Here is a 25,562-nt window from a genome sequence, read left to right on the forward strand (position 1 = left end):
GCACCATGCAATTTACTTGAACAATAAGTGGGCCGGCATGCATATTTCCCCCAGACCAAACAATATACATACACTACAGCATGACCAAATCTGAAAGCATCATCATTCTGATGAGAATAGAGCCACATAACAAATCAACTAACCTTTTTTTCTTTTTTCTGTTTTACTTATTTTTAAGAGGAAGCTTTCCTATCGTGAAGCTGTTTGATTGTCCCATTTTATTATTTCAGCATATTCACTTTCTGTGGAAACTGCATAATGATTCTGACGTGGAAAATCTCTCTGTCGCTCAATGCAGAGATCAATTCTCACAAATAGGATGTTTCCATAGAAACAAAAAAAGAATGATACAGAGGAAAACAAATGCAGCTATACAGACAGAACCCTTATCTGCATGTCCCAATTATGATCCTGAACAGGCATATTGCTTTTTATATATTATCATTAGTTCAATATATGTTTTTTTTTGTTTTGTTTTACAAAAAGTGCAGGCTGATACATTGATACATCTCCAAAATAACAAACATTTCTGCCTTCTCTGAAGGATCTCATCTCTATTCCTCGTAATCTTGCATGGTAAACACAAAAATAAAAATAAAATGCGGTATATGATTCAACATATACACTTCAACTCAAACAATTTAAATAGGGAAGATTTATCATTCAAAATTCTTTTTAGATTTTAAAAGCAAAACTGAATTTTTCAGCAGTCTTCTGCGCCACTAACGCTGAAAACATTCATCAGTATTTTTACGCAACCGCATTTCTCTTTCAATGAATAAACGGTTTAAAAGAACTAATTTAATTTGAAATACAAATTAATATTATGTGATAAAAACAAATAAATAAATCTTGGCTGACCTCAAAGAGTAGTGAAGCCTATGTTTCACATCAAGGCACCAAGTTAATCAACTTTGACAAAAAAAAAAAAAAAAAAAAAAAGTGTTTGTACCATCATTCTTTAAAGACCACAGAACAACATCCAAAATCTGTTCACCAAATACTAAAGCTTACAGCTTCATTCATTGTAAAACATTATCTCAGCAAAACCTACCTAACACCAATGTGTGAAATAAATGACAGCCAAAGCTAGAAAATCCCGACAGGTGTTAAAGCCAGCATGAGGCTGGGAAATGAGACGGAGAAGATCTACTGACACCTCCAAAAACAGATTCCATTTGTTCCAGGGCTTGCTTTTGGTCTCTCTTTTGTCCGCTGTTGCAACACTACACAAACCCTTTACAATTTTTGGTTTGCTCTTTGGTTAGTGGCCAAAGTCATCGTTCACATCATCTAAGATGAACGGAACATTACTAGAATAAAAGGAACAGAGCAACGGGCATGTTCAGGGAAAACAAAGCAGTCAGGCTTACAATGTTTCAAATGGCATACATGGTATCTCATGTCACAGAATCCATACCAAACATGCTGTCAGTAGTAATGAGGTTCTGCATCCAGAGTTTTGGCTCTCGATAACTGTAGTTTCTACATTGCCCAATGTTTAAACCATCCAAAAGTCGATGTTTTGCAAATTAAAGTGTTGTTCATTCTCACCATCTGCCAGTAATATTTGCGCACATGAAGAGATTTCAATGGCATCTAATATAGTTCACATTCTAAAATTTGCACTTTTGATGAAATGGTTTAAAGAAAGATAGAGGGTGTCCCAGTCTGTACAATTTGAAATCTCTAAATATTTTAACTGAAATAAAAAGCTGAGTAAGCACTTAACAAAAAGAAAAGAACAGACCTATAATGTAAGTCACTGTGTATTTTAACGACGCGCTACTTTCAAGCTTGGGAGCCAACTAAGGCGAAATACTACTGGATGTGGATGGCAGAATTGGAGGTTTACCATTCGGCTGATACGCCACCCAGAGTTTCTAAACAAAGAGAATGCTGCGTTACGCTTAACTATCCTTGGCTAATGCTCTGTCAGTTAACTTATGGAGGGTGTGGTGAAGTAAATATCCAAATGGTATGTCAGGGCAAACTTGAAAGCAATTTGAATCTTGTAAAGCGAGGCATGTTTTAATCCGTCTGAGCATCAAGACCTATAAATCAAATATACTGCAGACAGTCAGGAGGTGATGCTCTCAACTGTAGCGCAGATCATAAAAGACAGTCGCATACTCACGCCATTTTACTTACTGAGCGAGGTAGCTGGCTGTAACGTACGTAATTAATCAAATAAGAGCAGGTGATAGAAATAATAAAAATGTGTATCTACAATTGGTATGTGAGATGTCATGAGCCTTATTCAATCACAGGTCAGAAAAAGACAAAAAAAAAAAAAGTGAGGTATGACGTTTTGCACCAGTTACATAACAATGAAAATGGATGGAAGAGATATTATGGACATAATAGGCATCCAGGGTTCTCTCTTCGCAATACTTAATGTATAAAAGTGCCCACAATAGTGGTACTGACACTGCAGGTTTATCTTATTACTGCTCTATTGTAGTATGAAACCCTCGCGATATACCTCCAGCATAAACAATACCCCTCATACAATTTAACATTAACAAAAGCATACCGCAGTAAGTGAATCTTCTTCAATTATACATTTCTGTATTGAACAGCAAACGTTTTGGTCTGTACATCGACAGATCCACAAGTGTGAGAAGCCAAAGAGAGCTTCTTCTCACAGCTGTTTTGAAAAAAAAAAAAAAAAAAAAAAAACTAAAAATTCTTTTTCGAGCCAGCTGAACACAAGAAGAGCTGTTTTGCAATTTTAACCACTGATCAAGTGTGTACATTAATGCTATAAATATTTTACTAAGAAGTTTTTCCCCTTCCTTCCAATGTCGGTATGGCCCTAAGGCAATTTTCATAACTTGCATGACTCACACCACTTTAAGAAACGGGTCTACAAATATATTAATGTATAAATTTTAACTTTCATTTTAAAAAGGCACACCCTCCCCACTTTTGTTTGGAAAAACTTAAACGACAAAAAAAAAAAAATTGTTTTTCTGAATTTGATTTTGAGAGAAGAAAAAAGAAAGAAAAGAAAGAAACTTGGCACCAAATCAAAAGGCAAAACTTTGACTAAACATTTCTTAACTGAATAATATTGTTGACTGTTTCTCTCTCAGCACTAATCTGTGATTATACTGTTTATATTATACCTGAAACTAAGTGGATAATCTTACAGGAAGTGTGTAAGGTGACAGACTGTGATTATGAAAATATGGCATTTAAAAAAAAAAAAAAAAAAAAAGGACGATCCTGAAAATAAACCACAGGTATACCTTGTACTAACAATATTCTCAGAGATACGCACAACATGGCTGGAACAAGATTAATCCAGAATTCATACAATCACTAAGGAATACTTCACTGAAGTATCAAGCCTTGGTAGAGTGTGAAGATAAAAATGGTTCAGGGTTTTCACTGTTATCTATCCAAACCCTACTAAAACAAAAACAAATGTGACTTTACGAGAGAAGCTTCTCCCCTCCGCTCAGGTTCTTGCTATGAGGTAAAACCTGGCTGGTTGACGACAAGCTACAACAACACTGTCCACAGAGTATATGCTGAGGCTGTATAATGAGGTATTGAAGATGTGTCACAAAAGCAGTCTTGCACTGGCAGATAAACCATTCCTCGTGAGTGAGTGACCTATTACAGGCTGCTATGCAAACAGGTCAGGTAAAAGCGTGATATGACACATCTTGTCATCTGAGCTTTTCAAGACATTCATTATTGCAACATGCCTATATTACTCTGTAAATATGTTGAAAACATATGAAATATATATATATTTATATATATATAGATATATAAAAATGTGATAAAACTCTTAGAGGCCTTGATTGCAGACCTCCTCCCGAATATTTCGTTCCCCGATTATAGGACTCCTTCCCTTTGAAAAACTCCTTAAAAACTTTCTCTCGATCTTTGTCCTGTGGCAGAACTTCCACAAAAATGGACGAGTAGAAAATGCATAAGGCAGGTTATTTCTTGTAGTTCTTTAAAAACAGCTGAGGCTAAATCACTAAAAGAGTAACCCTTTATGCTTCCTTATTAGATAAGGAGGACAAACAACCAAATGGAAAACTCTCCAGTATCACGCGGGGTTTTTGGATGCAGGGGTTTCTTCAGGACTACACTTGCCACTTTCTTGGCGCTGGGGTTTTGTTGACAAATCATCGGGGATAGCGCTGCTCCACCAGGCCGCTTCACCCTCGGGAGGCATCCTCTTGCTCCGGTCTCTGGCCATCTGGTGCCTCTCCCAGCAAGTCAGTGTGATTGTTAACTTCTGTGCCAGAGGTCATGTGCTTCTTACGCAAATGCTGGTTGAGTGTGCCTTGGAAGGGAAAAACATTTGCGCAGATCTGGCAGTGGAAGGGTTTGTTGTCCGTGTGGCCTCCAGATGTGGTACTCCAGCTGGTCTTCTTGGGTGTACTTCTTGCCGCCAGAACTTGCAGACAAAAGGTGTGATGCCCATGTGCGAGCGCATGTGACGGTCCAGGCTGCCTCTTTTGGTTGAAGGACTTTAAGCCGCAGTAGATGCAGATGAGGCGCCGTTGTAGAAAGTACCACTGTCCGCGGAAACTCTTAAGCTCCCTTACGTCATTCTCTGCTGCTGTAGTTGCCGTTAGCGGTGGATCTCCTTCCTCGGCACCGGCTTGAGCTGAGTTAGCAGATCGCCGGAGCGGGGACGGACGCTTCGGCGGGCACGTCCACGGACGCTGCTGAGCAATGAGCGAGATGGGCTAGAAGAACTCAGCAGCTCACAGAAACAGGAGGAAGGTAATGCAGAGTAAGCGCTAACCGGCAGAGGAAATCACGAGGCCCGTACGATCCCACGCTGACAGCCAACACCTGTTCACCATCCACCAGCTCTGTGTGGTAGCCGGCCATCACCGGCCGATGAGCTATCGGAGAAGCTGGGCCGGTCCGTTTTCTCCAGTTTGATATGGACATCGGTTACCTGTCCATCCTTTCCGATGAGGTCTACTTGTTCGGATTCGACTTCCATGGACACCTCCTGCTCGGATATGCCGTCGCTTCTCCCTCGAGTCTGACTGACCTTCTTCTGCCGCTTCCATACCTGAGCTCCGCCCCTCAGCGCAATGATTCTGGCGAAAAATAGAGCGGCGAAATCTGGGTGGGGTTTATAAAGATACCTCCGTCTTTCACACCGTTCCGCGTCCAGCCCTTGAGGTGGTGCAATCGTTATCTGGATCCATCCCAGCAGGCACAGGGACGCTGATCTTGGAGTGAATACCCTCAAGAATCTGTGTGCATTTGTCAATCACAGCCTGCATTTGGAGGAGGCTGGCAGCCGTGAGGGAAGCTGATGACATCACGTGAGGCGCAATGACATTCGACCAGTGTAGCAGAAGGCAAGCAGCTGCTCAAACACCTTTCGGGAGCTTTTGATTACGGAGATGGAGAGGCCACTCATCGTGCCTAGTGCTGAATGATCGCGGAAGTACGGTGAGCTGGCGGCCAGGACGGCCTTGTGGGCTCGGAATGGCTGGCCCTGAATGTGCACAATGATGTCACACAGCTTGCCCTGGAGACGGAGCTCATTGAGCTGGTTCAGGACCTATTGCTGAACCCAGGTACATCGAACTCTCATGAGGCTACCACAGTCCTCCATGACTCACTGTCTTCTCTCCTGGTTTTGTAGAGAACCTGCAGAAGAAAAAAAAAAAAAAAAGTGAGGAAACACGTTTATAGGTATTAAGGTACTCTAAGTGAAAGGTAGAGGATATGTAAACACAGATGGAAATTGCTTTTTTCTCCACATTTATTTATATGAATAGAAGGGATTTAAAAAAATGATGTCAGAGGATTACAGCTATAATTCCTTCAGTAATTTCCAAAGATAATGGAAACTACGTGTACATTTTGCACAAACAACTATCTTTAATGTGTCGAAAAGATACCATAATCCCAAGAGCAAAGAGAAGTGCTGGGGTTTGAATGTACGGTAAATGCAGAAGACCACTAACATTAGTTAATAAAATGGCAATGTGTGACTAAACTGATCTTTAAAATATCTTGAATTGTGCCGTGATATGCAAATCTTGCAGTGTGCACGTTTAAAAGATTTAAGCATCAGGCAGTGATGTAATTATTTTATGTTTTTTAAACCGTTTGAATGCATTTTAAAATGTAATTTCTTCCTGGCAAAGCTACATTTTTAAGCAGCCTTTCTCCAGTTTACCAAGTGATATGACCCTACAGTTATTCTAATGCACCATTTTGGTGATAATATTTCTTTGTGCTGTTTTTTCTGAGAGAAATCCTGCAGGATTAAACAGATATTTCATTTCAAAACAACAATCTATTGATCTAATATGAATCTTGTGTTACATTATACAGCTTTACTGCCAGTAATGACTGACTCCAAACTATTGAATGGAAGTGTATATGTTGGCATGGGTTTGTTTAGATCTCAGTGGGATAAATGTTTTGAATTACCAGAACATTCTGTAATAAGACACTGTATCTGACTAATTTCACAGAGATTCATAAAGCAGAAAAAGACAAAGAGAACAAGAGTGCAAGTTTTAGTAGTGAAGCATCTAGTGCACACTTTAATCCAATCCTCTGTTGCTGCATGAACTAAAGCTAAAGCACTTTAAAAACTCAATAGACATGACCTCTTCAAATGACAAAAACAGCCTATAGCCATGACTGGTCTTCAAACACACCCAAAAAACTCCTAGTTCATAGTTCATAAAGTGCTCTCAAGCAAATGTGTCATTCAGAACAAAGTCTAAAAAAACAGACAAATAATTACAGAACCAATAAGATCTTAGATTCTCATGGGTGTGTTGTTCAGAGACATCATTAGATCAAGCCAAAAACAATGTGGGAGAAGACTGATCCATCATTAAGAGCATAAAAGACTGCTGCAGCCACTTAACTTGCAAGTAATATATTGAACAGCACAGCACATTATAAAAGCTGCATTTAAAAAGAAATGAAAAAAGGATTAAAAATCACAAGAATCCAGAAAAGGAAAGGCTGTTCTTCTTATCTTCCCCTTTGTAATCTTCTCTCTAGGTCCTCCTATGCCTCCACCTACTCTGAAGCCTTCTTTTCTCACTCTCTAGTGATTCAGCGTGAATCTCAGTCAGCAATTTGGGAGCGTAAACACTTTCTCTCCAATTGGCAGAGACCTGTCTAAATATAATAGCCATATGTTGTCTCTTTGCCATGGTCAAGAGAAACAGGAAGAGGGGAGGAATAATAAAAACACTCAAGAGAAACAATTTCAACTTTCAACTTTTCTTGTATACACCTATACATAAATTGCAAAAAAACAAAAACAAAAAAAAAAAAAAACATGGAGAAATAAACAGAAATATTACAGAAAACAAATACAACTATTTATTGGTACTATTGTTATTTTAGGAATTCAAAACAAATGTTTAACTATCATCAAAAAGTGAAACTTGCTGTGCTGCATAATATTTTTTGCAGAAACTGTGACTTTATTCAGATTTCTTTAACAGAATATAAAAAAAGCAATTCTTTGAAACAGAAGTCAATGACTTTAAGGTCAACTTTTGTTTAATTTAATGCAAAAGTTAAATGTGTAATTCCTGTTATGTTCACATGTACATGCAGAAGTCATGTCAGAAAGTCATTGCTCCACTGCTATGCGAACCAAGCTAAACTCAAGTTTGACAGGTTGCCAGAGAATCTATACTCTGGTTGATCTCATGGACCCAAGGGGGCAAGTGTCCTGGCAGCACTCCAGTGAGATGCAATCATAGGTTTCTGCACTCAGGCGAGGTGTCCTGGGGCGAGTATTGAGGGGATTTTACCTCTCAATCATTAAAAACAATAAAATCATGAAACTACTTCCTCAGACCACGAGCTGCACAAGTAACAGACCAAGGGGCATATTTATACGGTGGACTGGTGAAAAGATTGTCTGTTAAAGGTTAGCAATTTCTCAATGAGATAATGCAGCAGCGTCAACAGTGCTATAAGAAACTTGGCAACAGTCGACGTGTATGTCGAAGGCTAATTTTCTGGCATCAACAGAGCTGTTCCAGTTAAAGTGATCGAGTTGCCTTGGTTCATTGCATGACACGTCTTCATGTCTAATCATGAGTTACTTATTGTATCTCATAACTCATGAATCAGCATGTTTGGTTTTTTTTTTTAAACTGCAGTTTTACATGCATTTGCATTACATACCAGACCAAACCTGATGATGAAATTAGGTAAACACAGTTTTAGCCGAATTTAATCTTTCCTGGGATAATTTAAATTAGCCTTTTTTAAATTCATTATGGTAAAATTTTTATTATCAGATCTAGCCAAACACAGACACACACAAAAAACCTTTGAATACACACAAGCTACCCAGAATCCCTAAACAACAGTAAAAAATAAAAAGTCAAGGCTAACCGGGAAAACTTCTTTTACCGGTTCACTGAGCAAGCCGTTAAAACTGAAAACCGCCATATCAGCATTGGCAAATGAACACTGCAGAAGGCCTGCTTTAAGATAAGCAGCTTTTAGCCTATTCTGCAAAATAAAATCTAGTCCAGTACTGCCAAAATGCTTAACATGCACAGTCTGGCAGAAGGAACCCAAAAGGGCCGTGAGAGGGCAGAGAAGTGGTGAAGAGTGCTTTGCAAACTTTGTGGGGAACTGTTTTTAAAAATGACCATGAGAACAACCAGCATGCCGAGCACTGTGGTTTAACTCAGCAACACTTTAATAGAAAAATTCTCACAAATTTGGCCATCTATTTCAATACATGCACATGTGGTCTTAAAGTGTCATTTTCTCACAGACATTCCCTGTGTAATTAAAGCATTCCAATTTAGGGATGCACGGTATTATCTGATTAATATTGCTCGAATTGCTCGGTATTGGCTTTAAATTTAAAAATCGCCATCTGCCCGGTTGAAGAATTATGCTTATAATTAGATTGCCTGACTTTTATCATGTGCAGCAAATAAACAAAAAAATTGTATTTTAAAAGGTTTTAAAAAATGGCAATATATAAAAACTAATATGTAGAAAACCTTTTCCTTAAGTCCTCAATGATTCTGCTAACACACACCATGCTGCGTTCGTTGTCATGGGAACATCCCAGGAAATGACATCGCCCTTTTAACAAGCGCATTCCAAATGACACAATGACACGCACATGCTCTGTTTAAGAGCTAAAGTCTCCACTAACAAGGGATAAGGATAATCACTTTGATGATTTGGACACAATAGCATTATTACGGCCAAAAGTTATCAGCGTATCAAATATCAGCAAAAATCCCAAATCATGCATCCCTAATTACTTTAATCGCTGGCAAAATGGGGTCTTAAAGTTGTTTGTCAATGCAGTAAATCAATTTTTGCTGCTGTGAAAAGGAATGTGAACTTCCAACACCCATAATGCACTGGGCTCAATCAGATTATCTTCTAGAATGTGGAAACAAAAATGTGTAAATACAATCTGTAGTCTTCAAAGTTCACCAGATGATGCATTAATTTACTTCAATTCTTAAGCACCAGATCCACACATAGGGCGATAACTATATAGATTACGATAACTATATAGTTAGACATTATTGGAATCATTTTCACAACTATTTTTCTTTTCAGCCAACAGCTGATGACGATACAAACATTGACAGCCAATCAGAATCCATCCTGCTATCACTAACTGGAGAATTTAAAGCGGCAGATGAGCATGCGCTTAGGATAAATAGAAAAATATTGTTAGCTGGTGTGGATGCTAATATCATTATCATTCTTGGTGCAAGGGGGCTTTAACATTGAGTTCTGAACAAAATAAAGTATTTTTAACAAAACAGCAGTAAATAACTACAATCTCTAATCACGTTTATATAACGCTAGCATATCTATCATGATAATATAGCCTATATAAGTCAACAACGCAGCAGCAGCTAGCTTGAACGCTACCAAAAAATGGGTCAGAAGCTCTGGGTAACATCCTTGGTCCCAGGCATGAGGCTAAACCAAAGGAATCTTCAGTTAAAACACTAACATATTGCTCCCGATCGTGACAGGAGAAAGATCATAAAAAGGCCAATGTGCATTAGGAACATAGTCCAGGCCTGTTTTCTGCCTCCTCCCATCGCCATCTACGAGTCCACTCATTCTAATGGCAAGAAAAGAAAAGCTACATCAAAGGGAAACTGCTGCACAAATTCGAAAGGATAATTAAGAATCGCTATAAAGGAACTGGCAAGGGAAATCAGCCAGGCTTTGCATATCTAACAGGCATAATCAGAGTGGATAAAAATACCACCAAGTCATTCTGTTTTGCTTCGGGTGCGCAGGTCAAAGGCATCCTTTCTTCTTTCCCAAGTCGATCCTCATTGAAGCTGGCCAAGAGACAAGCAACACACAGCCAAAGTCCACTGAACCGCAAGCTTCGGGGACAAACTGCTCTTCAACGTTCCCAAAACATGCGAGTATTATACTCACAGCAGAAGTCATTAGATTCAGAAGCATCGGCGGTGAAGCTGGGAGGTGATGTCTTGTGTAAGATACAAGAAAAATCCTTTTTCCTTTCCCCTACATGCTATAAATCTGCCATAACAGGAGGACTTTCAAACCCAAACCATTTAACAGCTAATACTGAGGAAAAGCAGCTACAGCCACAAAAATGAAAGGTTTATCGAGTGCAAAGCAATAATGCCTACTCATGCACATGGCTTAATTGGTTTGGCTCCGTCTGTTCAGACAAGTCTGGTTGGGAAACCTTCCGAGCGGTTAGGAGGGACCTTCAAGCCTCCCAGAGATGCCATAAACACACCTACAGGATTAGTGAGCGAAATATGTCTTTTAAAAAGACAAGGAAGTGGGGGAATCCACAGAACTTCCTGATGAGTAAATACTACATACATTATTTTTACTTTCATTTTCAGGCTATTGCACGTACACAATCACCTTGAACACATGCCACATGGTTTCTATAGAACCGGAGTTAAAAAAAACAAGAAAACGAACTTACTCAAGTTTCACAGATATCCTTCCTATAGAACGCACAATCGTGCCCACCCACTTTTTCCTGTGCTTCTGGAACAAAGATATATACTGCCCATTCATTTTACCCATAGATTTAAAAAAAATAAATTAAATTAAATCGGAAGCCATGAACCAAGTCAATTAGCTATGAGGTAAATCACAATATAACAAATTTTAATTTGATGCACAAAAAGTACCTGGAAATCAGTAAAGTCAAAAGTCAATTTATCAGAAAAAATAAACTAAAAATGCAATCCCACAAAGCATTACAAAAGCACTACAGAATTGAGGACACCTATAAAGAAACCAAGTTTTTACTTCTATCTAAAAAACCTGCCCATTACACATGCAAATATTTTAGAAATTTGAGAACATAGACTGACTACATAATATGCAGTACTACAATGGAGTGGGCGTGGGTGTGATTTAGTCTAGTTGAAATAATGTGGGCTGGTGGCTTTATCAGCCTCACAGAAACCTTGTAGATCTGTCTTTAAAGGTTATCATTCAAAATCAATTGCCCTATCAAGAAAAGAACGAATGAGATTTGTAGTTCCAGAACCTGACTGTGGCGCTCTGTTATTCTTGTGAACTGCTGTGACATTTAACCTACTAACCTGCATTGGTCAATTGCAGAAAGCTAATTAGCAGCCTAATTAATGTATTAACCCTAATTAATTTTTATCCAAATACACTAAAAATGTGAAATAAAATGCAAGCAATTTATCGCACTTCAACCAGTATTTCGGAAACTAGAGCGGGACGTGCGTGGAAACAGATATGATGTTTTTAACCCATTAAGCGCAAGATAACCATTTAATAATTTACAGATAATTATTTTATATGAAAACTCTCAGTTGAGTTTATCTGTCCTGCCTTTAACACTTCAGAACGTAATCCTCAGTTACATTCCTATCGTGTGAAGTATGAATTTATTTCAAGTATTGTAACAGCCAATAATCGCATATAATACAACTAGGCAAAACAATGTCGAACAATTCCCTTTTAAAAAGACCTGAAAACACATTCATAGGAAAAAAAATAATTATTGCACATGAACGGCTTTTGAAAGTGAAACTATAAAAAGTATGTTCTCGTTCTTGCACAACACTCACACTTTACTTTATTCTCAGTATGCCAATAAAAATGTGTTCCTATAGACAAAGCACTGTTTGTGGACAATAACACACAGGACTTGTGGAAGTTAAAGGGGCACTTTACCCAAAAATGACAGGTCAAAAAGTTAGCAACAGCAATGCTTTCATTTTTAGTGAACTAAAACTAGGCTACATGCGACAAAGCAGTTTTCTTAAACACGTGTTATAAATTAAACGCGTTATTTGTGACTTTTCACGATCAAGTCACTAAGCTAATTAAACGTAGTTTCACTTTAACTTCAAACAAATCATTACCACCTTGTCAAATAAATCAGTAACGGCTCAATTCACTCTGGTTGTGTTTTAAAACCCAGTTGGCTGTCTATAAAGACGGCATTTTAAGGCATAACAGGCACCATCAAACGAACTTATAACGTCCAAAAAGGCAGCTCACTAGTTTTAAGACAGAGCCAATGGCTTGCACTTCCATTATTTGAAGGTAATAAGTTAACGTAAGGTACTTTTGCCTCACGTCTCCGGTTGCAATAAAAAGTTTTACTTGTCTAAACACAGATAGGAGGGTGGGAAGTGGCCCACTTGCTTGTGACTGAGGGGAATGTGGAATGTGGAGGTTGGCAGCTAACGCTGACTGCATTTGGGAGGAAAACAAACACGTAAGCTACGTTAAAGGGCTAAGAGCGGCGTAAAACGGTAAGGTCGGGTCGTGACAGCTTCGCTCGGAGAAGTGAGCGCGCCGTGCGAACTCCCCCTCATTGCATTTGCTGCCAGGCTAGCTCGCACCAAAGCTGTCACGGAATGCTAACGGGTTAGCCGGTTAGCGACGTGCATTTAGACGCGTCCGCGTATAACCGCGTCAAATACAACAACCGTGACGTCTGAGCGAAAATAAAGCGCAATTGAAAAAAAATCACGCCTCACCTTCTCCGATCAAACGTCGCCCATTCCTCTGCACAGCGACTCGCTTTAGCTCCAGCCTGGCCTCCTCCTTCCCCAGCTGTGCTCCTCAGCCGTTGCTATTTTTCCAGCTCTCTGCCCAACCGGAAGTGGACGCGTGCTGTCTCCAGGGGACGCGCTCTGTCTCTCGAGTTTCTTGACGCGCTGTCAAGGAAATCGCTCGGTAGATGCGTTACAGATCAGCGGTGGGGCTCGCCCCCTTCCCTTCGACTTTTCGGTACAAGGGTCAGGCGGTGTATGTTTAAGGATGTTAGCTTTGTTGCAATAATTTCAGTGAAGGGTATCCAGAATTCACTTCCGTGAATAGCCTACCTACTAAACCAGATTTTGAGGCTGGTTTATAAATCATTAAAGGGCCATAAGGTCCTTTAAAATAAATTACAAATAAAAACAATTAATAATAGTAATAGAATAAATGCACATATGCATATAGATTAGAAGACATTTCGCTTTATTGATTTAAAACATATTTATATATTTATAAAATATAATTTTTTTTTATTAATTTATTTTAATTTTGATGATTTCCCAACCAAAACATAACGTTCCCAAACATAACGTGGTTTTTAAAAAATAATGATGATAAAAATAGGATTTTTTTTTTTTTTTAACATAAAATAACGTTCCCATAACTTTGCAGGGAGGCTATTTGAAAAAACAACAACATAACGTTACAGAACGTTATTTAATTTCTCTTTTTGCGACCAAAAATAACGTCTTCAGAACGTACTGGAGCTTTGAATTGTTAGGTTTAGAGAAAAAATGTAAAACAATATAAAATTCATTCAGTACGTATTTTAGATAAAACAAATATATAACGAACCTGAGATAAAATGGACCTTCTGTAACTACTTAACATTGTAAAAATAATAATAATAATAATAATAATGTACGTATTTAAACATAAAAAAGTGTCACTGTCAAACCCAGATTAAGGTCATAATAAAACGCATGCATCCTCAAACTGGCCGATCTTCAAACTGTTTTACTAAATCTAACAGCAGAGGGCGCCATAGGCTAAATTAACAAGTAGCCTAAAACGAGAAGACGTCTGTTCACACTGTTCAGTAAACAGATTCAGATTATAAAGGCTACTCTATATAGGCTTATCATTTGTATATATAATATGAAGAACGCCATAAGTAACGTATTACATAGGCTACAGTATTTGCTATTTTGAATACGCTGTCAAACCCTTCACTGTAATACATCCTCATTTGTCAGTCGACAAGACGTTATTTCAGCTGGGTGCAAAATTAGAAGAACCTCTGTTACGTTTTTACAAGCTAGTTTTTATTTTTAAGCTCTCTGTACTCAAGCCATAAAACCAAAACATTGATGAAGAACAGGCCTATAAGATGTAACCCTATTCAATCTTAAAACTCAAAAGCTCTTCACAGCAAAGGCCAGCGTGTTCTTGGAGATTCTTGAAGAACCTTTATTTACATTAATGTTAACATTACACATGACCAGTCCGTTCCACGACAAACAAACAAATAAATAAATAAACTTCATCTGTATCCATTCGTTAAACTTTTATATTTTCATAACCATGCCATGCTTCAAAACCTTTGATTAATTTACATCATTCATTTACATACTGTAGTCTCAAGGGCTACATTTAGAAGGATGTATCTGGAAACGAACCAATATGTAAAGAGGCCTGTTTGAAATTCCACAGATGTGTTTATTTGCTAGAAGTAAATATTTAAACTACAAATACAGGATGCCTTTGAGCACATTTGGCACATTCTACAATCATATCAAGTTTGCAGATCGAACATCGGGGTGAATTGCTGTCATTTACAGTTTGTCCTGAAATATCTGACACATTTTACACACATCCAACCTGTTAAAAAATGTACATATGCCAGCTCACTCACACCATCGTATACCCAGCCTCTGGACTTGTTTAGCCTTTCCTATTGCTTCTAAATATTGTAGTTTTTGCAGTCTGACATAAATCATCTTGGGCCCCAGACGACTTGGTACTTTCAACAAAAATATAATATAGTTAACACAACTTAACGCAACAAAACATTCAGCAATTAAAGTCTAAAACAGCACCGTCGTTCCTCCCACTGCAGCATAATGAGGTATTATGGTTAGATTTATTTTACTTTTTTTTTCCTCCTCGGCCGAGAAAGAATGTTACCCGCAATGAGCTTTTTTTTTTTCATCGTCTTATTTGAGGGACAGTTTGGCCTCCGAAACGAATATCTGACCTAATCTGAGTGCAGGTGGGTGACCGGTGTAAGGAGCAAAATCGCTTTGTCATCGCACGTGCTCTTGAGCGCGGCCCATGTTAAACAAGTCTCTCTTCTATTCTCTGACAGTAAGATAATTCGCCCATTTTTCCCCTCTCTCTCTCTCTCTCTCTCTCTCTCTCTCTCTCACACACACACACACACATACACATATACACACAAACACAAAAAATACAAAGCCACAGGTATGGGGTGATTAGAAATGGTTTTGCTGACCCCGAGGGGTGATGGTGATATTGATAACATTTTCAAACAGTCTCGCTCGTCAAAAGGTTTCCTGTTAAAGTTGTAATCTTCCTTGAAATAGGGCTTTGTTAGCCGCCGCGCCATTCACTTGACCGAGAATTCCTCGGCGGTAAGCTAATGGGGATGATTTTGAGCGGGTCAGGCGTCGGGGATCAGAGCCGGGGACCCGATCGGGGTGGCCCCGGAGCTCAGAGGTGCCTCGCGGCGATTTGTAGTCCAGGTGACTTTGCAAATTCCCCTCCTGCTTAAGACGGGCCTAGCTGGATGATCATTTTCTAGACTTTCCCCAAGTCTGCATATCAGGGATCAAAAACAGCAAATTAAGTATGCGATTACAACGTCTAGTCGGCATTATTGGAGTCGGAAAACGTTGTTTAAACGTTTGGAGGCTAGGAATAAAAGCAATAATTATTCAGTGAGGACAAGGATCACATAAAAAGTATGGCAGGCTACACAAAAAGAAATTAAGCAGCACACACAAATTGTTCTTTTTCTTTTTTTAAGTTGTAAGTATGTGATTAAAATGTCTAGTCGACATTATTTGAGCAGCAAAAACACTTGTAGTGATTATTCAGTGGGATAACATATGAATCACATACAGTAAAAGCTGTCTTTTGTATTATCTTTTGTAAATTTATCACAGTTTACACACAAAAAATATCAAGCAGCACAAACTAAGAAAAGTTTTTTTTTGTTATGTTTTAAGTATGTGATTAAAATGCCCAGGTAACTTTATTTGATTCAAAAAAACACTATTTTTTAAACTTTTAGGGGCTTTAAATAAAAGTAATTTAATTCAGTAAGGATGCATTATATTAAACAAAAGTGACAGTAAAGACATTTCTACAAAACATTTCTACTTCTCATAAAAGATTTGAACTATATTATAAATGTATCACAGTTTGCACAAACAATATTAAAAAACACACATTTTTAATTTGGTCAATAATAATAAATGTTTCTTGAGCAGCAAATTAGCATACTACAATGATTTATGATGTTACACTGAAATACGGAGTAACCATGCTAAAAAACATCTGTGCAATCAAAAGAAAAAGAAAAGTATTATTTTAAATGGTAATACTATTTCTTTCTATTTTTCATTTCACAATTTTTACATTTTACTTTTGACAAAATAAAAGCATCCTCTGCGAACACAAGAGATTTTAAACGGTGGTCCACAACTGTATTTATTTTCCCTGATGAAGCTATCGACCGTATCAGTCAATAAATCAACCGAGAGACGGACGTTGGTCATTGCTAATGCGATTTATACATCAAAAATCTATACTCTGCTCCTTCAAAACGCGATTTTATAGATAACCGTGCCAGCGATAGATCAAAAAGTCCGCGTGATGATTGATGGCCTGCCGTTGATAGCTGCAGATAGAGATCAGAGCACCTCGGGTTTACAGGTGCGCTGCATTCTTAACCCGCCAGCGCCGTGTCACGGGTGAATGTCACTGCGGGTGTTAACTGATCTTTCGATTTCTTCAAAAGCCAAGCTTGACCTCAGATAAAGATATTATGCTGAAAGAAATTCAGGCATTTTCTAATACGAACTAAGGCCGATGTTGTTACACCGTCCGACATTTTAGCAGCGCGCTCCGCTTCAAAGCTCGAAAGCGAGTTGGAATAGCGGCTATTTTTCCTATAGGCTACTAACTTACATGAATTGGCCATTGTTTTTTTGTATGTGCTCCAGGAGTCCAGAAATACCTTGGCTGTCAGCACCGGGACAGAACAATAGCCTCCCAGTCCTGTAAAACCCAGGTTCACTGAGGGAGAACATACTTTCCAATAGCAGGTGTTTGAGTCTGTCAGTACCTGCTCCTCACCACGACTGCCGGTGAAAGGCTCGGGTTGTCCAGGTGTGCATGTGCATGTGTGTGTGTGTGTGTGTGTGTGTGTGTGCGCGCAGGACTTATCCTCTAAGGTTACCGTTTGGCAAAGCTGGGGATCGAAACATACTATATGGCGATCAGATCGTCGAGCATGTTCATATCGCCAGTGTAATTCACACATTTACTCAAAGGCATTGCTTTTTAAAAACGTCTTCACGTCTTTCGTGCGTACGGGGCGGCTGAATGCGCCTTTTGTCATTTAAAAAAAGCGGTCGATCCGCTTTCTCCAATCGTTTTCTCAGAGCGTTTTCGTGCTGAAAAAGAACTGTGTTTATTTAGCTGGAAAACTCAATTTTCTTGGTTTCAAACTTCCTCCCTGGACACGTTTCAGTGTGTTCATAAAGCTGCTACGATCCCGCAAACCGACATCCTCGGTCGCTTGCGAGCCACGCCGCTTTTATTAATACGAGCAAAAGACTAATTATTCGGAGTTAGTGTTTTATAAAGGCAGTGAGAAACACCGTAAAAGTTTAAAACTGACATAATTGTCGCTGGAAGTATGATGTAAGAGTTTGTGATGTAATCCTGAAACATTCATTTCATATCACACTTAGTCCATAGAAGCAAAAATGCTATTATTCCCAGGCAGTTATACATATGTGCCTATCAAACTCCCATCTGTAGTTCATTGTCTCTTCTCTTGATAATTTTACACCTAATCACCACTTCTGCACCCAAATATAGCGAGCTCTAATGACAGATGATAATCGTGCAATATATGCCTGAAGCATATTGATGTGAGGTTTCCCACACAGAAACGCTGTGGTGATTGAATTTAAGAAATAAAGCACTCTCATTTGGCACCCAGTGGGTGATCAGAGCTATTCGGCTTTTTGCGTTTAATAACATTTGCAAAAGGCGACGATGGTAGATAAACATAACCATTAGACTGTCACAGTTTGTATCCAGTTGTCTTCACAAAGAATTCCTTTTCCTATTGAGTATCCTAATACAAGATTTTGAAATGTTATATAGATAGATAGATAGAAAGATAGAGAGAGAGAGAGAGAGAGAGAGAGAGAGAGAGAGAGATGATAGCTACTTTTTCTTTTACAAAATCTTGTAATATTACCTACCTATCTATCTATATCTATATATCTATATGTAGGTTTAGTACTGTCAAATGATCAATTGTGATTAATTGCATTTTTATACATAATGTATGTGTGTGTATATATATATATATACGTATATGTGTGTGTGTGTGTGTATGTTGTGTGTGCAATGGAAGACTATATATATATATATATATATATATATATATATATATATATATATATATATAAAAGCTTCAGGTCCTTAAAAGATGTTCAGTTTAAAAAATATATTGTACAAAATAAAGCATTTCAGACAGCAAGTGATCAAATAAAAGAAATGTAATCTTCCGTATCACTTTTTAAAAGAGCAATCTTTTCACTGAATGACATAATAAAAAAAAAAACTTTCAAAAAGTAAAAGCCAGAGCAGTCTCTTTTTCTGTGCTGTACACAATGTACAAGGAACAAAAAAAAAAGGTTAAATGAAAAGAACAATCATGAGATTTTCTATCCTCTCCACAGAGATGCATTATCACATTGCAGTTGCCTAAGAAATTAAGCCAAATTGTGGATATAATGGCAGAGGCTTGAGAGAACACAACGTGGGGGCCTGGACGGGGGGAGAGGGGATGAGTGATTCCTGGCACAAGCGGAGAGAAAAGAGAGAAAGAGTAAGAGCGAGAGAAGTATACTGACTGGTGCTTAGCTCGAATGAAAGCTCCTGCTTTGCGGACCAGAGATCAAAACTGAAGGGGCCGGTCTGGGTCTTCACCTGGGCCCTTTGTCATTGATAAGTCTGTCATCCCTGCTGATATTGGAGCAGTAATGGCAACCGATGATTAGCCCACTCCTGAGCCATTAACCACATTTCTTATCCCTCTGCTCATGCTCCGCGGGGGAAAGACACACAAAGAGTTCCTTTATAGCCCTTCAGCCTTAAACTCCAAGGCCGCGTCCACCTGACCTGAAAGGCACAACTGTTACGTCCCTTCACCGGATCGCAAAAGAAGAAGAAGAAGAAGAAGTCCGGGACCAGATACATGTCAAAGGTCACGGTGCGGTGCTACGCCAAATAGGGGGGGGTTCTGAGTGACCGACTTGCTGAAAGAGCGCCACCAAGAAAATTACACAAAATTGTCTGTTTTGTCAACATTTCAGCAGTAGATTTGCACAAGAAAAAAGACCCTCCGCTCGCCCTCAGACATGAGGGATTGAGCTCGTCAGAATTTGACTGACAAACAAATCTCCTCATTATTTCTGTCTCTATCCTCCCTCAGTACGCCTCTTAACCGCCGATATTTAATATGATCTCTTTTTAATGATCCTTAAGTGGCTGAAATTACATCTCCTAAAAACATGTAAGGTTTGATGGGGGTATTCGAGTTATGGAGCCTCGACAAAAAAAAAAAAAAAGGAAAGGAAAAATAAGAACGAGGAGAAATTTGTCTCGGTGGATTTTTATAACTGAGAAACTGCACAATAGAAAATAGTATTGGTAACTACTTTTGCAGCATTAACACATGGCAGTTCACCTCTAGCCTTTGAGATGTTTTCTTCAACTTTGGTGGACCCTAAAACCTCTTACTGAAAATAGTTAGCCGTGGCCTGGGTTAATCCTGTAAAAATATTTCTCCAAACGCAAGTACCTCGGTATGTGTCTCAGACACTGTCTGCTCCCAGGATTTAAACTTCCTGTTTGTAAAGGACGCAGCAGGAAGTGTCTTGACTTTTCACACACCTCTTCAGGGTGCTGACCGCTCACTTTAAATCACTTCCATTGGTCATGTCATGCTTGTGTGCTGTTCATGATAAACTGCCTGGTATGTGATGCCTTGGTTACATCTGACAAATCTGCCCTACAGGATACAGAGGGTTCAAATATTAAATAAAAAATAAATAAAAATTAGCACATTGTATAACAATTTTTTTTTTTATTTTTTTTTTAAGTTTAAATTTAATCTCAGTGTTGTTTTACCCTATTCTGAATATATACAAAATCTTAATTTGTTGATACACGGCCTTAAAGATCCTTTCATACTTTCATACCGAAAATGTATTTTTTCATATTTGTCCTACTTTCTTATCAAAATGCTAGCTACGGCTGCGATAACACAGAAAATCGAACCTGATCTATTTTTTTATCGATGGACTAAAGTATCAACGTGGTCATATTTATTTTTTAACGTGTAAAAATTTTGTATGAAAATTTGGAATTCAGTGTTTGAACCTTTAGTGTTGAAAAAAAATGATAAAAATATGTATAAAGTCGTGGCATTTTACATTGTGTGCACTGCAAAAAAAAAAAAAAAACTTCAGTATTTTTATCTTGTTACAAAAAAGCAATTTAAATAAGTCTTGTTTTACTAACATTAAAATGAAAACAAATCAGCAGATTTTCTGAAATGTTTCATTTCTAAAATGTTTCAATGTTCACTTTTTCATTTCTCAGAAAACAAGACTTCCTATTATGTTGTTTTTGTATCTTGATCAGAGTGTACTGTAAGTTTTTTCCCTCCATATTCAAGTTAAGCTTCTATTTATTAATTTAATGAAAATGTAATTAAAAAGTAATGGAGATTGGTTGTAAGATGTATTTTCAAACTGCTGCTAATAAAACTCATTGGTTTTAATTTATTCCTTAGATTCAATTTAAAATCTTAAAAATATGCAGAAATCATACTGACATGCAAAAAACAAAAAAGATTACAAATGTACTTTGAGAGGAAAGAGAATACATGTTGTGTAATATAATAAATAATAATTGCATTTAGATTTAAAGTATATTTTAAAAATATGAGGGATTATAAGTAACTAAACTAAAATTAACAAAATATATTTACGTAAACATATTTTAAATCTGGTTATATTTTAAAAATGCATTTAAATATATATATTTATTATTATTATTATTTTATTTTTTTTTTTGCATTATGAGATTCAAAGCATTATCTTATGACTATATGACAAATAATATGCAAGAACAAGTCGCTGCTAAAGAGATCAACACTCAACACTCAACCTTTCCATGCTTTCCAGTCAAAAAAACAAATGGAGATCCTACAGAAGAACTGTTCCTCTCGCCTCCAAGCTGCTGCATGAGAAGCAGGAGAAAATATCTTTCATTAAGTTACACAACCTCAGGAATAAGACGCGGCTCTTGATAAGATCTGGTAATGCTGTAACATGAAATTATGGAAAGGCAAAATTGTCATTTTCTAAATAAGCACCTGTGATCTTGCATGAAAGCTTGAAAGCCCCTCATTTATAGGCTCACTCTGCCCACGGCAAAAAAGAGAAGGAGATAAAGAAAGAGCGGGGGTTGGGTTTGCACAGAGCAGCAGCCCGGAGCGGTAATATCTCAGTCATGAAGGGTCAGCGCTTGGGAGCAGACACTGAGCTCAGGTGCTCGCCTCAGAGAATTCAAGCCCCTTCAGACTGTACTTCTCATAACCCAGCCAGACTAAGTTTAACCAGGCCTGCATGACCTATAGCTGCTCTCGCTCACGGTTCAATCAGGTGAAGTAACTGCTGGATGCCCACAGCTGTGTAATGCAAGTTAACCTTTGCACCTGACCGAATCAACCTTTGACCTTTGGTGCTGTCATGGCATTTTAATGAGAGTGGGCTTTTTTGTAGTATTAGTTTCATAATAAAAGATTGATTTTTTTTGAAAATGAATTAAAATCAATGACAATGGGTCAAAAGTTCCTTAACTTATAGAATAAAGCCTTTATAAGATACACACACACACACACACACACATATATATATATATATGTGTGTGTGTGTGTGTGTGTGTGTGTAACATATATTATTATTGTAAAATTAAATAAAGGTTCATAAAGGAATGGAAAGGAAAGGAAAGGAAAGGAAAGGAAAGGAAAGGAAAGGAAAGGAATTGAAACGAAAGGAAAGGAAAGGAAAGGAAAAGAACGCAGCATTCTCAATATCCATTATACTTAATGATGTCATACTCAACAGCTGGCCAATTAGCAGCTGAGAATACAAATGATGCGTCGACTCTGAGCTCGACCCCGTTTCCTGTTTGAGGATAAGCTGGGTTAAAACTACATTTTGAGTTTATTTGTCATCATGACATGTTGTTCGGCTCTTCAGCGAGCCGGCAGGTCCACCACAGATTCCTGAGCCCTGCCATTGTGGGTAAAGACTTCTGCCAAGCTAAGACAGCTAGCAGCTGACACCTCATAGAACAAAGGGGCGGCAACCTACTCTCCTCTTGTCCGGCTGCTCGGCTTCACCTAATTACCTTCCGATTACTCTGACAAATTCTCTATTTCCGTTTCTAAATGGAGGCTCTGGCAGCAGCTCTTCCTGTGGTGGTGAACATTCCCTACCCATTCGTTTCATTTTCCAATCTCAATAAACATAATCCTCAACACCGGCAAAGTGGCCAGCGAGTAACACCTCACCTCCGCAGCCACCCCGACCCCCGTGGGACGGGCCCGACGCGGCCAGCCGGGAGAGAGAGCGGGTCGGCGGCTCTGCTCGTGTGTACGTGGGAAGAGAAAGGGTATTGTGCTCCTACCAATGCGTTCCCTTCTCATCTGGATAGTTTCCTCATCACCTCTTTAAATCTTAAAGTGTTTGGCATGAAGCCTGAGCCGGGTTCTCCTGAGGCTTTCTACCATGAGCACTCGGGGTCAGCGGCCGCCGTAAATCTCTCCGATTCGTTTGCTTTTGAGCGGAATCGTTCGCCGAACCGTATGTGGAATACATTTTCCCTTCTGTTTAATTGCTCGGTTTCTTCGCGATGCCAATGGATGAAATCATTTTTATGCCACTTTGAATATCTCAGTAAATATGTATGAATTTTATTTCGACTATATAGCTCCCATACGTTAGGCTTGTCAGTCTCCCATAGGCTCTGATGTTTTAGGTCTTTAATAAAGAAAGCGCTGCCATTTAATTGGCTCCTGTGGAAGGGACCCAAAGACTGAGAAAGCCACTTGGCAAAAGGTTCATACGAAACGGTGAGAAATGTGATAATGAAAGGCCTTCAGACGTGTGGAGAATTTCCACACACTATCGTGGCTACGGTACAGATGCGGTAAGCGTCGTGCGTTAACTTGGATTACCCAGAACCATCTTCCATTTTTCCCAATACGGTTTCTTCCAATATGATGTGTGAGTTGTTAAAGGCCCCTCATAAACCCGAGATGAACGCCAGTCCGCTGCTTTTAAATGGGGCTTTTCTGGAGGCGAAACGATGGCAGACGTTTTGTTCACACTTCATTCCAGAGCAATGCAATAAGTGACACGACCGTGGCCCCTACCAAGGCTCAAAAAGTCATGGCCTTTACTGTGTCTGTCTGTGTCCCTTATAGTCCCTCCCACTGATTTGGGATCTCAACTCTGGTTTCCTAAATAAAACAGACGCTGTGGACACAGCTGAGCCAGAAATGCATTCTTGGGCCCCTTATAAAGAACACAAAGGGGAAAACACTGCAGGTACAGATCAAACAGGTGGATGACGGTGCTTTGGAAATACTTGCACATACTTGACTGGAACACGGAGATCCTGGCACTTTTCTTATTACGTTTAAAACTTCTGGAAGGATTAACGCGAGGTTGCTGTTCGCCGTGGAACCACAAGGAGGCAAAGTTAAGGCATAAAGAAATACAAATAAACAGACAGACGTATGTGTTTCCTGCTCATTTTTCATGATATTAAAGAGTAAGGCCTTAATGACGTATCTTACGCTGTAGGGAAGGTCAAGGCAAAATCCGCTTATTTATGTGTACACAGCAAAGTTAGCGATGATTCAAGCGGGGCAGAAGTTCAAAACAATATTTACAAGCAGTGTGTGTGATTAAAAGCATAATTCAATTAGTCAGGGACTCACCCCTCTTTGGGTCAAAGTTCAGATTGTCAGCGGAAGGATACAGCGGATGTTTCTGCTAAATTAAACTGATTTGTAATCGCTGATAATGCTTGAAACCTGAAATCGAACTAACACTATTATAGTAATATAAATACGTATATATTATATTCTATTATATATTGGTTATACTTTAGAAAGTAAATATTAATTATAGTAATAATTTGAAATAATAATCTATTAAGATATATAGTAAAATGTAAACTATATTGGCTTACAATTTTTGTATCTATAAAGTAAATTATTTTGAATATTATAAATAATAAAATTAAATGTTAAATTATATAACTATTGTACAATTATACAATGAAATATTCAAAAAATGTACAGTATATATAATATAATAATGATAATAATAATATACATTTTTTCTAAATTATAAATGTTACAAATATTACAATTGTATATATGGAGAGAATGCTAATTATTGATAAAACATATAATTGTGCTGGGCAATAATTAATTATGTACAAAAAAAATAGTGTGTACTGTATATTTATTATATAAAGACACACATACAGTATATATTTTGCAAATATTTAAATTTATTTAAATGTAAATATTTAAATTTATATAATTTATATTATATATAAATATATTTAATATATAAACATAACATATTTTGCTGTTTGTATTTATATATACATAATAAATATACAAAGTACACACACGTTATATACACAAAAACATTTTGGATGCGATTAATCACAATTAATTGTTGCCCATCACTAATAATTAATAAATATAAAATTGTGAATACATTCGTTATATAATGTAATATTAGTAGCATTGCACAGTGTAATTTACTATATTTAAGTTATATTTCAGATATGTTTTCACAGCTGTGTTTTAACATTGCAGATGATAATATAGGGCTGTAAACAACAGAAATCACAGCTGTTTGGCCCTGCAGGAGAAGGTGCTCTGCTGATATGGAAAAACAAGTCGAACAAGAATGAGAATTTATTGCATGCTGTGAGATGTCGTGACAGCTCTGTAAAGGACATGCATAAATCAGTAGCAAATTGGAAAAGTTTTGGTTTCAGCTATTGGGGTGGTGCACATAAAAGTCCACGTGCAATTATTTGAGCGCCTGCGTACTGTGATCTCCTCTCAACGAGATGTTAAGCAACTCTAGTGACAGAAAAGGCCA

The 25,562-nt window shown here is 38.1% G+C and overlaps 1 pseudogene; it reads right to left on the reverse strand.

Annotated features, from left to right (window-relative positions):
• Positions 1–4,072: 4,072 nt before the first annotated feature.
• On the reverse strand, positions 4,073–22,877 carry LOC122350708 (annotated as a pseudogene).
• Between the last annotated feature and the right edge of the window lie 2,685 nt (positions 22,878–25,562).

The sequence above is a fragment of the Puntigrus tetrazona genome, chromosome 8 (genome assembly GCF_018831695.1).
Source record: "Puntigrus tetrazona isolate hp1 chromosome 8, ASM1883169v1, whole genome shotgun sequence".
Taxonomy (NCBI): Eukaryota; Metazoa; Chordata; class Actinopteri; order Cypriniformes; family Cyprinidae; genus Puntigrus; species Puntigrus tetrazona.